Source organism: Tyto alba, unplaced genomic scaffold, assembly GCF_018691265.1.
Source record: "Tyto alba isolate M040663 unplaced genomic scaffold, T.alba_DEE_v4.0 Super-Scaffold_16, whole genome shotgun sequence".
Lineage (NCBI taxonomy): Eukaryota > Metazoa > Chordata > Aves > Strigiformes > Tytonidae > Tyto > Tyto alba.
Genome location: NW_024881278.1, coordinates 3120168 through 3135875, shown reverse-complemented (window position 1 = coordinate 3135875; position 15708 = coordinate 3120168). Strand labels below are relative to the sequence as shown.

At 48.8% G+C, this 15708-nt stretch overlaps 1 long non-coding RNA gene across 1 annotated transcript; it reads right to left on the bottom strand.

Moving 5' to 3' along the window:
• Positions 1-9607: 9607 nt before the first annotated feature.
• On the bottom strand, positions 9608-13261 carry LOC116960776. The gene is made up of 3 exons (XR_004406564.2): positions 13192-13261; positions 12937-13039; positions 9608-9756 (listed from the first exon to the last, which is right to left on the bottom strand). It is a non-coding gene; the product is annotated as an uncharacterized LOC116960776 (long non-coding RNA).
• Positions 13262-15708: the final 2447 nt, after the last annotated feature.

Sequence of the window (15708 nt, the reverse complement as noted above, 5' to 3'; positions counted from 1 at the left end):
AAGAAGCACCTTTCAAGACTGCTGTCTGCCTAAGGCGTGGTGATGTGTGGGGGTTTGGAGACCCCCCTCGCACACCAGAAGCGGAGTAGCAGAGTTTGAAGCATGAAGCAGCAACAGCAGGGTAGGAAGTTTTCAAGGATGTGAAAGCAGATGTCACGAGGAGAGTCAAGGGATAAAGCTCCAGAGTTGATATCAGCAGAAGGAAGGGTACTGAGTAAAGAGCTGGGAGCAAGCTGTGAGGGAGGGAAGGAGACTGTGCTAATGGACTGGTCACGGAAAAGCTGCGTGATGATGTGGTGGAGGGTGTTAAAGGGTGCCAAGTGAGAGGGAGATCTCGGTAACAGAGCAAAGCACCACTCTCCCAGGCAAGAGCACCTTCGGAAAAATGGATTCAGTTGTATGTCAAGATACGTACTGAGAACAAGGAAATTTGCAGGTGGGAGTCCAAACAGATTACAACTGTGACTCAGTCTCTTGAGACAGGGAGCACAAGTGAAAAATAAATCAAAGGGAGAAGTAAATGCAGAAAAAAATAAGCAGACAGAGGGCAGTAACAGTGAAAGGAAGAGGAAAGATGAACTCTGCACATGTACACAACCTAAGACTGGGCAAGTTGTATACTAGTTTTGGTTCACCATCAGGCTGTAATCTAACCTTAATCACCCTTTGTGATTTTCCTTTAAAGTTCAAGGTGCTTGTGAAGTTTTCAAGTATTGTTTCAAACTAATGCGAGTACCTGCTGTTGACACCCAAAGTGCTTCATGTACCACTCCACTGAGAAGCACAGGCGATTACACCCCCCCGATTTCCAACATGTACTATTTTAAATTCACTTCCAAAACACATGAATTCAGTTAGGGCTGGGTATTGCTGTTGTAGGTATCATTGGCACACATTTATGTGCTCAAAACTCAGTGCTTTAACTCCAGAGTGTTTTTCAAAGGCTCCTCATTACATAGGAAGCCCCAGTCCTGAATAACACACTCTGAATGCGTCACATACTATAGGACATGATAGTGAACTGTACATAGAGAGCTATTTGATGGACAAGACCTCAAAAAATGATCAACTGCTTCAGGCTTATCTTGAACTGAAAAGCACCTCACCCTTGTGCTCCTTTCTTTTTGCATGGGGCACCTGGGTTTACACACAATGAATTCCCCATTTCATCCACACCCCCCCACCTCAGCAACCCAGGTAATTCCACCCAAAATGCCAACATGCATGATGCGTCCCTTTGTGCAGCTCCTCTGTCCCCGAGACTTTGCTAAGCTACTATATAGTTTCACCAGTTTGCCTCTACTGTCACTGTTAATCTAGGAGGAAAACATGATTGGAGTTATGCTAAGCAAACAGTACAACAAATCATCACTTTGATATGACAACAACTTCAGTAAAGGCCACAAAATAAGATACAATTGACAAGAAGTCCTCTCTCCTCTGTCCTCAGATTATTTTACAGGCTTCCTACATCCAGCACATGTATTTTTTTCCCCAATTTACCATATGTTTCATGAAATGAATATTTACAACTGAAACATAAGAACATGCAGAAAAATCTCCCTATTTTTAATGCATTTACCATTCACAACTGGGATTTTTTTGGAAGGCAGACTGTAACACAAATATTGCTCTAGTCACAGCAATCTATGCTCTTATGTTGATATAAAACAGACAATACAAAGTGGAATTCTTGAGCTGCTGTAATTGCAGTGAAGGTAATAAATATCATTACATCTTAGGACCTTTGAATGGCTCCTGAATAGCCCAGCTTCTCAATTGTTTGAGATTGAACCCCAGGAAATTTAATTTATCCTTACTACTGCTACAAATCCCTTGCCATAGCTCCAAGGAATATCTCGTGTGTAGTAATAAATCAGGGGAGAGTTCCAGCAAGAGGAATTGATTTGGCTTTAAGGGGCTGGAGAAAGGAGAATTTCCTCATCCCCAAGTAAGGGCTTCACTTTCTTCTTCCCTCCCCGCCCAAATGGAGTTGACAGGGACCAGGCTGTCACGGTATGTTGTCACTATAAGCCTTGTGCAATCCACCTCCTACCCGGTGACTAAAGAAAAAAGAAACCCAGCATATCATAGGGAATTGCTGTTGAGCTGTACCACCATTACAGAAGGACAACCAGAAGCATTCACATGAGCCAAAAGTAGCTTCAAATTGCCTATTAATTCTGAATGCCTGTCAGCAGTTATTATCTGATGGGCCAGAGCGACCCGGCATCTACTAAAGAGAAAAAGAAGAAATGAAATATAACTATTGCTTGAAAGAAATAGCTAAAGAATCCCTTCATCGTGACTTTCTTCCCCTCATGCCTTTTAGCCTCCCTTCACAACACCTTATTCCTCCTGGCAGCCCTTCCCTCCCAGCCTGCTTGAACCTCTTGGCCCTTTGCTTCTTCCCCCACCGTTTTCCCTGGCCCAGCTGAGGGACCAGGGTTACACAGGGGCAGGTCCCTCCCTCTCCCAGCTGACTTGAATTGGCTGTTAATTGCTAATAGCTGGGGCTTTCCCTTACCAGCCCCATGGTTCAGTGGTTTCTCCTAGTCACTTTGTGACTCTTAAAGCCTACCTGGGAGAATGGACTTTAATTTCTCAGTAAACAAGGAATATCCGCCTCCTGACAGTGAAATCTTTCTGTGTACTAAAAGGCGCCATCCGCACTTGAAACACCGATTTGCATCTTCTTAAAAATTAATTTGCTGAGGCCAGGCTCCTAACCTTGTGCAGTGTGCTTTCGGTGAACAACTGTGGGAGGGAACTTTTCCTGAATATAAAAATATTCAGCGAAAATGAATTTCAGAGATGCATGTTGCTTTGCTTACAGAAACCAATTTTAAAATGAGCCTTGAGCATTCACAGAAAGAACTGCTGGGGCAGCACTGAAAAATGTTGAAATATTTTCCTCTTAAATAAAATTTTGATGAAGCTTGTAACCAAAACTTCAAGACTGACCATTTTCCTTCAAGCTCCAGACAGGGCTGTAAATAAAAAAAAAAAAAAAGGAAAAGAAAAGAAACTCCATCTGTAATGTCTCTGTTCTAACAGACTTTTCAGAATTGCCATCAATAGTTTTCACTAAAATAAATAACAAAAAAATCTGTGGGCTTTGGACAGTTCTGTTCACTTGACTCTATTTGAATGCTTATATAGTCAAGGAAGACAAACAATTGCTCATGACAGGTCTGATACGTCACCATTGAAGGCCCCAGTTGCAAAGCTGAACGTTAACCATGTGTCCTGGGTTGAGTGGTGGAGTTTTTTGGTGGCAGGGGAGGGGGCTATCGGGGCGGCCCCCTGTGAGAAGCTTCTCAAAGCTCCCCCAGCTCCAAGCCAGCTCCACTTCTGTTTGGGAAATTGAGCCCATCAGCTGCGCCTCTGCGATAACGTATTTAAGAAGGGACGTAGTGAGGAGCAGTGGGACTGGTGAGGAGGAGTTGCTGCAGCTGCGTGAACACCAAGGTCAGTGGAGGAACGGAGGAAGAAAGGAGGGGGGAGGTGTGCTGGAGCAGAGACCCCCCTGTATCCTGTGGGGAGACGGCAGGGCGGCCCCCCCTGCCACCCATGGAGATCTACGGTGGAGCAGACACTGATTTATGGCCTGTGGCTCCTGCTCGGAATAATCAAAGTTCTGTGCCCGAAGAAGGCCGGGGTCTCATGGGAAAAGGCAGCCCCGCTGCTGTAATTCAGCGCTGGGAGGATTGCAGCATGCGGGGGAGTCCCACGCCGGAGCAGCTCGGGAAGGGCTGCAGCCGTGGGAGGGAATCCAGTCGGAGGAAGTTAGTGCCCCATGACGGAGCAGTGTGGGGAACGCTGCGGCCCGTGGGAGGAATTCAAGTAGGAGAAAGTTTGTGGAGGACTGTCTGCTGTGAGAAGGGGACCACGATGGAGCAGGGGGGAACAAGTTCCAAACACTCCCCTCACCGAAGATGAAGAAAGTGGCAGCACTGACTGCACCCCCCATTCCCTGCCCCTGCACCACTGGGGGAGGAGGTAGAGATATCGGGAGCAGAGCTGAGCCCGGGAAGAAGGGAGGGGTGGGGGGAAGGTGTTCTCAAGATATGGCAATGCTTCTCACTGTCTTACTCCGTTATGTGTTGTTAGTGTCTGTAATAAATGTATGTTCTTTTTTTTTTCTTCCCCTAACGAGTCTGCCTTTTGCTCGTGATCATAAAGGGGAATTTTTCCCCATCCCAGTCCTATCTCGAAACCCAGGCCTGGCTCTCTGTCCCTTCTCATTGCCAGAGGGGAAGGGAGAGAGAGCTGCTGCACTGTGGTTGGCTGCCGACCAGGCCTAAACCACGACACCATGGATTATTCACAGGGAGTGTTTGCAGCAGTCTGGGGTGCCTGGGAGAGGTCGGGTCCCTCCGGGCGATGACCGAGCCCACGGCAGAAGGGTGGGTTTGTGTGTAACTCCACGCTGATGAGCTCTGGTGGGTTTGGTGCTGGTGCTACCTGGGGAGCCTTGGTGCAGGATTCCACCGCTGACATGTGCTGGAAGAGATGTAAAGCAAGACCCTTGCTACACCCCTAGATTTAAAAACCTGCCTCTACACTCCTGGATTTAAAAACCTGCCTCAAATCTACAAAAAATTTTCAAAGATGTCAGTAAGCACCATTGTGCCTCCCCGCCTAGCAGAGCAGGTCACTTACCTCACGCTCTGTACCTGGGGGCCTCACTTGGCACCATGTACTTCTGTACCTGCCTGAGAAACTCCAGCACCCCTGTCTTCAGTATATCTTTGGCTGCCAACATTTTCAGTCTGAAACTCAGCTGCAGCAAGAAACTGTGGTAAAGATGGTGCTGAGCCCACTTCTTGTGCGGAGGTCCGCATCTAGCAACTGCTTGTGAGGCTTGCACTAAAGAGGCACTACAAAAAAAAAAAAAAAAAAAAAAAAAAAAAAAAAAAAATTAAATTCATGCAAGTGAGCATGAAGCCAGCATGCATTAGCACCACATCCAATCACCTGATTTTCCTTCATGCTTCGATGGGCTGCATGTAATCAGGACCAGTGCAAAGGCCTCCTGGTGAGCATGGGAGAGGAGGAAGGGTGCTGCCCTGCTATACACCATCCCAGCGAGGCAAGAAACACCCTGCTCCTTCCTTTTTTGGTAAAAAATACCTTATAATTTAAAAAGGCTTATGCCACAGCAGCTGAGACATCAGTATTTTTTCACCGGGTTTTCTGCCTGGAGTACTGACAACAGTCAGAAATCTTCCTGGAAGCAAAAAACTAAGCGAAAATAATAAGGCACAAGTGAAAGGCACAATTGAAAGTCACATCTGAACAGGCAAGACACCGTGCCAAAGCAGTCAGCAGCCTGGTGGATATTTTAGACTGTTTAATCCTTCAAATATATGCCAATTATATACCTGCAAGTCCTCAGCAGCCAGCTTTGCTTCAGTGAGAGGTTCACTCTAAAGAAAAGCAAGTGTTAGCGCTTTCCTTCCGCCGGAACTTCTCATAATAACAAGTTATAATTATTTACGTTAATTGTAATAATTGCAATACAACAGGAATAATTGGCTCCCTTGTAATCCTGTTTCGGGGAGCCACGGTCCAGCCAGTAGCTTTCCCCATCCATGAAGCTGAATTATTTCATGAGGAATTCCCCCGTGTTTGCGGTAGCAGTCAGCTGGCGGAGCGGAGCTGCGGGCACTCTCTACCCAGCCCCTTCATTTTGGTTTCTGGTAAAACCAGACTGTTCTGCTGGGCGCAGAGTCCATTTCTCCGCAGCAGCCTGAGAAACGGGCCGATGGTGATGTGCTTTGGCACTCCCCGTTGCTACGTGTTTAACCCTGCTGTGAAAATTTGGCCCTCAATCGCAAAGTTGCCCCAGCTCGCTCTAAGGAGGCAACGTAAAGCTTCCTGGCACCACCTTGGTCAGGCGTTTGGTGCTGCTGGTGAGCCCAGGGCAGGCAGGAGAGCACAGGGCCAGGGTTTGGCAGGAACCTGGTGCCTGCGGGGGCTCACGCTGTCCCTTTGCTGGTTTTGCAACCCGCGGGCTTTAATCGTGGAGGGGGAGGCGTAAGGAGAACGAGGAACGCAGAGAGAAAGCCGCTGGTAATGTCGGAGGCAGAAAGACAAGTTTGCTGTCGTGGGGGCAGCCAGGGCCTGCTCCCGGGGGCTGGGGGCACGGCGGCGGCTGCAGCAGAAGGAGGGAAAGGGGCAGCTTGCCAACACGCCGTGAATAAAAATCACTGTCAGGGGAAAGGTCCCTCCACGAGCCTTTTGCCTCGGCTGGGCGAGAGGGACTGAGCATTTTGCATGCTCTATTTTCTTCGCAGCCCAGAGCAAGACCCAGGGCTCAGAAGTCCTTCTGAACACTGCTTCTCGCCTTCCTTACAAATCTTTAACTGCGGTATTTTCCTCCTGCCAGCCAGCTGACAGGAGTGAGATCCTGGCGCAAAGCATAGGCCAGAAGAACAGAAATACATTTGCACTCCTTCAAAGCGCATCAGCGGCGCAGGGACGAGCCCTTGGCGAGCCCTTGCCGGTGCTTCTCGGCTGGCGAGGGACCGGGGGGGGCAATGCACACCCACCCCTGCCCCCCCGCCCTTGCACACACAGGTTGCTCATGCGAATGTACAGCAGGAATATTTTTCACCCCCTTTCTGGCCACTGCTGCAGAATTTTCACAGCAATGTTTTCTTCCAATCTCTGCTGCCCTCTGCTGATGCAAAGCCACGGCAGAGAGGAGAACCCCTGCCATGAGCCGAAGCCCCAGGTTTTTTGCTGCAAAAGCTCACTCTCATCCTCATTAAAACACTGGCACAGTCACAGCCTGTGGCTTCCTATTCTTTGTCCCCAGCACAAGCTCTGAAGCCATAAGGCATGTCACCTGGGGAAAGATTTCTTGTTTAATCACACCACAGTGATTTAGGAGATTTGTCCTCATTACCTCCTATTAGGTAAATACTGGTTTAATCAATTTATAGACTTCAATATTGGAAAAAAAAAAAAAAAAAAAGGGGGAAAAAAAAAAAAAGAAGTTAAAAAAAGGGTAAGACAGTGGTTAAAGGCTCTGACTTAAAACTGAGTCCCTGTATATATGATTTTCCACTTGAATTTCTTGCTGCACCAGAAGTCATTCTGGGAAACCTAGCCCTGACCCATCCACTGCTGCTTAGAACCCCACATTTAGACCAGGTGTATGTTTCCCATCAGTAACCCGGGGAAGAGGCTGATTGTTGCAGGGGCTCAGCCAGACCCTGTGCAGGGCTCTGGGGAAAAGCGGAGCAGGGAATATTCTCTAACCCCTGCCTGATGTCCTTTTTAAATAAATTAAGACAAAAGCTGTCTTTTTTCTTGAGGTAAACGCCGTGGGAAGTGAGGAGGGATGGAGTCGGACTGCTGCGTGTGTGTAACGGGCACCGTTTTTTTTTCCCCAAGCTCCGCTGTTCCCATCACCTGCTGCAAAGCAGATCTTTAAACCGTGTGTGGACTGCTCTGCTTCTCCCGCGTGCGCGGAGACCAGTTTAGAGGAGACAGACCCCATTAGGCAGGCTCCTGGCTGAAGAGGCAGACCGCGAGCCCTGTGTCCAACCTGCTCCTCCGGTGCCACCCGGCACCGTCCTGGCCGATGTCCCTGCTCAGCGGGGCCCAGAGGGAAATGCTTCCCCAAAGCACCTGCCAGAGAGCTGAAAAATGCCAGCAGGCTATTCCCACGCCGATTCGCTGCGTCACGGGAGGGAGGCAACGTAGCCCCGTAGCTAACACGCCGACCCAGAAATCCAGACCCTTTTTTCTCTCCTACATGTCTAGGAACAGATCGCTTCATTTCTCGACGCTTGAATTTCCGCCTCCGCAAAGCGAGGGCATCGTTTCCACCGTAAAGCAGCTTGAGAGCTGTTGATAACAAGATTTATGATTATTGAGGAGTTATTTAGTACAGCTTTTAGATCCTACTCCATTGATTTTGCTTCGCAGACTCTATGGCTCCTGCTGCTATTACCGGTTAACTAACACCGGCCCTTCAGTAGCTTCTGGACCTTGTGTTTCTGGAGAAGGACCCCAGCACTCACAGCTGCACAGAGAGAGGAACCGTGATCACCAGAGGCTCTACAGTCTAAATTAGATCTTGAATCCCAGCTTGTTTCTTTCTTTTTGTACCACCCCCCTTGGACTGCTGCTTGCAACAAGTGAAAAACAGAACCACCAATGCCGTATTTAACTCCTGTGGTACCTGAGAGGATGAAATATCCTCCTCTGATGAGCTCTGCGAAAAATAACAGGTGACGGTAGCCCCTAAAGCAGGTCATTCCTCATCATTCCTGTTGCTCGTATGACTTGCGGACAGTTCAACACCCTTTGTCAAACTCTGCTGTCCTGTGCTGCTCCGCAGCGCTCTGCGGTCCCCAGGAAAGGGCTGGTGGGTTGTGCAGTGGAGGGTTTCTCCAAGCTGATGCAAATTTTGATCCTTCAGAAGGAGTTATTCTAATCCTCTGGGCTGCAGGGCAAAGAGAGGTGTCTTGTTCAGGTTACAGTGTTTGGGATTAGGCGAGGAGGTAGGTAAATAGCTGGTAAATACACCTTCTGACTCCGAGACTTTATTAGATTGCATTGCTTGGATAGCAACAAGCGATTTTCCCCCCTTCAGTAAAATTTGGCTTAATGGGATTAATAACAAATAACCGTTTGGTTTAGTGGGATTAATAACAAATAACAAAAAAAAAAAAAAAAAAAAAGCAAGCAAACTTGCCACAAGCAGATTGCCTGCACATCCTTTGTGTGCATGTGTTTCTGAGCATGTGAAGGACGAGAGCCTGAATCACTCGAGAGAAAGGTCTCAGGAAGCCCAGCTAAACCATCAAACCGCTCGGCAGCATTTCTGCTTTGTTTATGCAGTTGTCATTTGGGCCCAGTCACAAAACCGAGTCTCCCATCAAGTAGCTGAACTGCCAGTTGATGGTCTGGTATGAAACAGCACAAGTTCAGGGTCACAGCAGTGCCTGTGCCTTGCCTCCCTGGTCCCCCACATCTCAATTAGGCTGGTTAAGCTGGGAGGCAATGCTGCAGGATTCTCCATTTCCTAATCCCGGCAGAGCCGGCAAGCTGCCCGCAAACACATCACCCTATCCTACAGTTGCTTTTAAACCCCAAACAAACCCCAAACGGGAGCTCGGTGCTCCACTTCCAAACCCCAAACCTGGGGTTTTGGTCAAGCACGTTTGTTTTACTCTGAATACCATTCACAAAACGACACTGGACAGACAGTGTCTGCAGACAGGAGATAGGAAAACACTCTCACTGTGACAGGAGTTTGTGTACACTGGAACATCTCAGCAGCAGTGCTGGGCCCTTTGCTCTTCAGGATGCAAGAAATCATCATTGAACTGCACTGACAGATTTTGATTTTTCTGTACTGGGAGAGAATGGTCAATTCTTAATAAGGTAATTAAAGTTCCTCTTCAATAAGCCAGCACAAGACATTTTATGGCTCCCGGCTAGTGCCTGGTGTAACTGAAGTTCAGACAAACGCATTGACAAAGAAACATCCATTTCATCTAATGTTTATTGACCAGATTTAAAAAGCAGTAAGCTGTTGCAGGAATTCTCTGGAGAGCTCGCTGCTGCTGCTGCTCTGCTGGGGGATGTCTCCGAGTTCTGTCTCGCTCCACTTTGCCAGCATGCAGGGAGCACCTTTCCAGCCTCCTGTCTCTCCACCGAGAGATCAGAGCTTCTCTGGCTTTCCTTCCATCCCTTACTGCGACAGTGGCTGAAAGCTCGGGACGAGGCAGCCTGCTTTGAAACAAAGAGAAAGGCTCAGCTTATCGCCGCCGAAACACGATTCTCCGCATTCCCTGTTAGGGTGCTGCGCTAATTAATATATCAGAAGGGGCTGTGGGAAGCACGTGCTGATTGACTGCGAGCCCAGCAGAGAGGGGCTGGGTGGAAGTATGATGCTGGAGCCGGTTTCTTTATTTAACTCCAGATCTCTTTGCCTCCCTACAGCATCAGCTTTCTGCTTGTACTTCTCTAACTCTCTCTCTCTCTCTGTCACAGCCCCAGGCATCACAACAACTTTAATTTCTTAAAGACAGAGACAACTATATTTGTCCTGCATTATTTTTACCCATAAATATCACAGATGTGAAGACAGTATGAGAAATGAGAGAGTCTTAACAAAACCAACCCCCCATGCTCAGCCCCAGCATTTCAAGATACTTGTGAATAATCTTGAGATTTCAGGTCAACCAAATTACATCCAAGAGGGTCTCTCTCTGAATCACCTAGCATAGCTGGATGGCAAAACCACAGTGGCCTACTCCTGCTGTAATTTTTGCTGGAGAACAGGCTTGCTCAGTTTCTGCTGCCTGCCGTTACCTCTCCTTTGGCATTGCTTTATCCCTCATGCCCCCCCTGCCCCATTGCAACACCTGAGACCCACGGGGCCTGCCTTGCTCCACTTCTCTGCTGCATCCATCCCTCTCCCCCTCCTGGGCTGCACCTCGTGCTGGCTTCCCATTCCCTTCCCAGGACAGGCACCGATCTGGTTTTCTCCTCCGCTCTCAGCAGTGTTTCCGCTACATCACTTCCAGCGCCGTATGCTTCTCCCTCCTGCATCTGCCTCTTCCTCCCCATGGTTGTCTATTTTTTTGGCCCTCCTTGCGCCAAAACAGGCAGCCAGTTGGTATTCCCACCCTGGAGGAAGAACGCTCAGCGCAGTTCTTGGGTACGGTTTCGAATTCCCATTGCTAACAGCCAGTCTCCTTCGATTACCCAAAAGGGAGCTCAGACGGCAAGTTTTCAGCTGCCAGCTAGCAAGCATCCTCAAGAGTATTCTCTATTTCTGTCGATAGCTCCTCCATTGCTACCACCACATACCGAGATCATATATCCTAGTATTTTTCCATAGGAAAAGACAAATCATCCAGCATCTTGTGACTTTCAAAAAAGTTATTGATTATCTTGCAGTTGCAACCAGGAATGTCTCGAGGAAAATTGTACTTTTCAGTGCTCCGGGGCACATGCAAAGATTTGTCTCCTTGGCAGGATTACAATTTGCATTTGTGCTGCCATTGTGAGCCAGCTGAAAACATACGAGTAACTCCAACTCTTGAAATAATCCAGAGGTGTGACTGACTGCTGTTGCTCACTTCGTACATCGTAACAGGAGTCTGTTGGGGTCGCGTCTTCAGATCAGATCAGTAGGATGTACCTGGAGGTTGTGTCAACACCAACCAACCCAAAGCTATCGAATTCCCCATGGCTGGTTTCAGGGAGCGCTGCCTGGGCTGGCCAACGCCTCGCCGGGGAGGTGGGGGCAGGCATGGGGGGGGGACAGGCGGCACAAGCGACCCTGCAGACACACCCCCAACCAGAGCTGTCACCCCCTTCTCACCCTCCTTCCCCTCCCTGCCTGCAGACACCCCCCGTGCCCTGTCCACGCGCCCTGTCCCAAGGCTGCAGGTCAGCCCTGGCCGCTCGCCTCCAGCTTTGCAGAGCCCTGCCCACGGCGCTCCCGGCACGGCACTCAGCCGCTCTCCGGCGCTCGCTTGCTGCTTCGCCATCTGCTTCTAAATATATTCTGTTAACATGTTATTTTGCAGGGGCTGTTGGTGCATGAAAGGAAGCAGGTTTAACAATCGCCACCACGCTGTACTTCTGAAAAGTCAAACACTACACACCGCATTTCCCTCAGTGAGTTTAAGTGCTCTGACCTTTACAGCTCCACGAAGTGTTGGGAGGCAGGGAAGGGAAAGCACGGAGAGCAACGAGACCACCCATCACTGCTTGTGCTGGTGCTACATCCATTTCGCCCCGGGCTGCTCCTCTCCCCTGCTCTGGCTTTGACCGTGCTCTGCAGACGTGTTGGATACACTCCAAGACCAAACCCTGGGGCTGTATCCCCAGGGGCAGTGAAGAAGCAGTACAAGAGTGAGATGATCATGGTCTCCTGCTTCCAAGGAAGCTCAATGCTCCCCTCTCCTTGGTGGAGGTGGTGGCTCCCCAAGGTCCGTGGTCCTCAGGGCCAGGCCAGATCCATCACAGGGCTCAAAGCTGGCCAGATTTGGACACTCCTGCTCACGGCAGGTGGCACTGCCAAGATCTGTCTCCACTTGGTCCCTACCACAAGCGGACACACAGCTCCAGGAGCTCAAGTGACCTCCTCCGTGGCCAGCACAGTGCAGGTGAGAAGCTGAGGTGGACATATCCCATTGCCATGTGGCTCCGAGAAAGCAGAGTATGGCAAACTGCGCACAGGGACTTGGCAAGCCTCAGAAGCACAGTAACTTTAGCTGGAAATTGCAACACCCCCTCCCAAGGGAAAACACACACCACGTGCATTTATCAGGGTCCTGGATCTCTATTCTTCTATGCTAACACCCTTTCCTGTATGTGTTATAAAGTAAATGTTATCATAGATGAAGACGCATCTCTGCAATCACCATCCATATGCCAGAGCTTCACCTCCCTGAGCTTCACCTCCCTTTAACGAAGGTGTGATCCAAAGGATGACAAAGATAACAGACATCTCAAAACTGCCTGGGTTAGATCAGGCTCTGTTTGCCCAACTACACATCATAAAAAGGTAAAAAGAAAATTCCTTCTCAAGATAGGCTGTAAACTCTCATATACATAAGCTACATTTACATATATGTATGTAAGCTTTATATATGTAAACTATATTTACATACATACATTAAAGCCTTTGGTAGGGTTGAATGATCCCTACAGGCTGAGCTATTTGAATATCTCAAGATAAGACTTAGGCACCGAATTTTGTTCACTGCACTGGGGACATTAATCAAAGATATTCATATGAAAAAACTCATTTTTCAATAGTCGAAATTCTTAAGGCCTTAATCAGGTTAGAGGGATTTAGAAGCTAGATTGAGACCTGCATCACATGGGAAATAGAATTGCTTTTTTTCAAACTGCCTACAATAATGATTTGAAAAGGAAAGAAAATCCTACCATTTCAACAGACTTCTCTTCTCCGAGTCCACACAAGACATGCTCCAGCAGCCGGGTGCTACCCTTCTGGTTTCCAAGAGCTCTGTAGCATTTCAAGGCATTACTGCAGAACACAGATGTATTTTTATGGTAATCATTTTAACACCTTTGACATTGTTTTGTAACTACCTTGGATCCTGTTACGCTTCACAAAGCTCCAGAGAGAGATGAAGGCTGACAAGTCTAAATTTAAGGAGCAGAGGAGACCTGACTCACTTTCTGGCACTGCCGCTGGCTCCCTGCACGAGCAGGTAAATCACCCCGTGTCTGTGCAACACCTCACCCCAGAGCCCTTCTTGCTTCAGCCGGGTGCTTCAGGAGAGATTTTCAGGGGGCAGGGCAGGATGAGAAAGTCAGTGGCATCCAGGCACGTCCCCATCACAGGCGGCTGCGTGGCGCTGAGCCTGCGCCCACCCTCCGTGGCCACACGAGAAGCCACGAGTGGTCAGGGCTAATCGAAGATCAGCACGGTAATATGTTGTGTGGGCAGGCCAAGCTTAAGCTTTGCGCTCTGCTTTGGGCAACTGTTTCTAAATAACAATGAAAAGTAACCCTTCAAAACAAACAAATGACCTTTTTAAACAAAATTCATAATCTAGTGGTATGTTTAGTTTCTGTTCCAAGTATTCTGCATTTCTAACAGGAAACTAGGAAGGGAGGGGAGGTGATAGATACATCTGGGTTTTGATTAAAAAAACTGTATTTAATTTGCAGAGATCCATACATTATTTGGTGACCTCTGAAAATGTGTTGCTATAGAAAATGGAAAAATTTCGATGACCGCATTTTGTAAAAAAAAAAAAAAAAAAAGAAAATAAATAATTTTAAAGGCCATGAGAAATCTGGAGATTTCTAGGCCCTTCCTCGGGCCCTTCCCCCAGCTGGGACAATCCCCTGGCTGTCTAAGCACCTCCAGATCTGTGCTGGCCTACGAGAGCTGTGGACCGTCACTCTGCAAACAGCCACAAAAGCCCCTGGGTCAACGTATGTCTCAAGGGCAGTGTGTGCATTTGACAAAGTCTCTGCTTAGAAGATCCACGTCCTATTGTCTTTCTTATGCTACAAGAATTAATCAGAGTGGCCTTTCTGGAGGGAGGAAATGGATGGCACGTTGAGGATAACATCTGCAATGTGATTTGGCTGCTAATATCTCTGCGCTGTGACTTCTGCCACATCCAATGCCAGCAGTGCTCCTCGGAGGCTGTCTCCTCCGAAGCCATCTGCTTGCGTGGGTGATACCTCGCATACCTCGGAGAAAACGAGCAGAAATCCACTGCCGCTCCCCTTCCCCCCTGTCCAACAACCCGGCGCCGATAAAGGCTAAGCCGAGCTAAGGAAATAAATATCATGTTGGAATACCAAAGCCCTCGCTCCCCTGAAACAGAAGGTAAATATCTCTAGCATTTACAGTACCAAAGTTATATTGGAGAACGCTCCCACAGAGATGCTGACTCAAAGGGAAGTGTTATTAGGGTTTTGGCTTGCACATGGACTGAAGTCCCAGCTGCAAAGCCTGCTGCCAGCTCCTAAGGACAGGAGGGCCGGGGACAGCCAGGGTCACGCAGCCCCCGGCCACCTGGATGAGAAGCAGCAGAGCATTACTAAGACCTGGGGGAAAGAATAAAAAAGATGAAAATGAAAATACTCGACTTCCATTTTTTTTCCTTAATATAACTAAGGACCAAGTTATAATTCAGGGGTACGCCCCTGCTCCATCAACCCCATCTCTCTCCTGCTCGTCACGCTGCCAAATCCCTCACACTGCACCAGCCCCGCAGCGTGGGGCCTGGCCGCCCCGGCGCAGGGAGCTCCCCGGGATCAGCAGCAGCAGCTTTGCTCCATCCAGATGTAGGGTCGCTCCATCCAGATGTAGGGTCGCTCCATCCAGATGTAGGGTGAGGCCTGGATCGGATTCACAATCCCCTTCCTGCCGGGAGGCCGGGTCTGTCCCCCAGCTTGGCTGAACGTAGGACCCAGGAGCAGGAAAATCTGAGGCTGAAACAACTGATGCTGCTGGAAACAGAGGGGAAGGCGAACCTTTACCTCTCATGAGCTACACCCTCAGTCCTCTGCTACCATGTTTTGGCGCTGCTTCAGCCCCTCGGATGAATTAAATCCCTGTGGACTACCATGGAGCTGCAAGCACTCGCCGCAGCATCAGATCAATATTTCCCAGTGCGATCCTGACGCGGTCTCGGGGTGCAGCACGTAGGAAACAGAAGCTGGCGTGCCCAGCTCTGCAAGCTGCTTTCCCTAGGAAGCTTTTCCTAAACTACATGATTCCTGAATCCCTTCAAATAATCACGTTTCAGGAGGAAGGGGAGGAAGAAAAATGCCCTACGGGATTCACTTTGTTTCTGGGGAAATCGAAGCCGGCGAGGCACCGACAAGACAAATATCCTCAGTGTTAAGCACAGAGAGGCTGCTTCGCATGCGGCACCCTTTCCATAACATTGCTAATCCTCGGTGAATTGCACTGAGCAACTGAGGATGTGCAAACCTGTCCCGAGAGCCTAATCTCTCTCGCTCTCAGAGAAACTGTCCTGCCTTCCCCAGCATCTCAGTCTCAGCCCTCTCCTTCACCCTCTTACAATGTATCCGGATGTTTTCGGTTGCCTGTTTCACTGCAGTCCTCCAAAATACACCGTCCTCAGATCTTGACAGGTCCATCATCCTCTAGGTAGAAATTGCCCAATGTTGCCAGCACCTTATCTGCACTTTCTGGATCTTGAC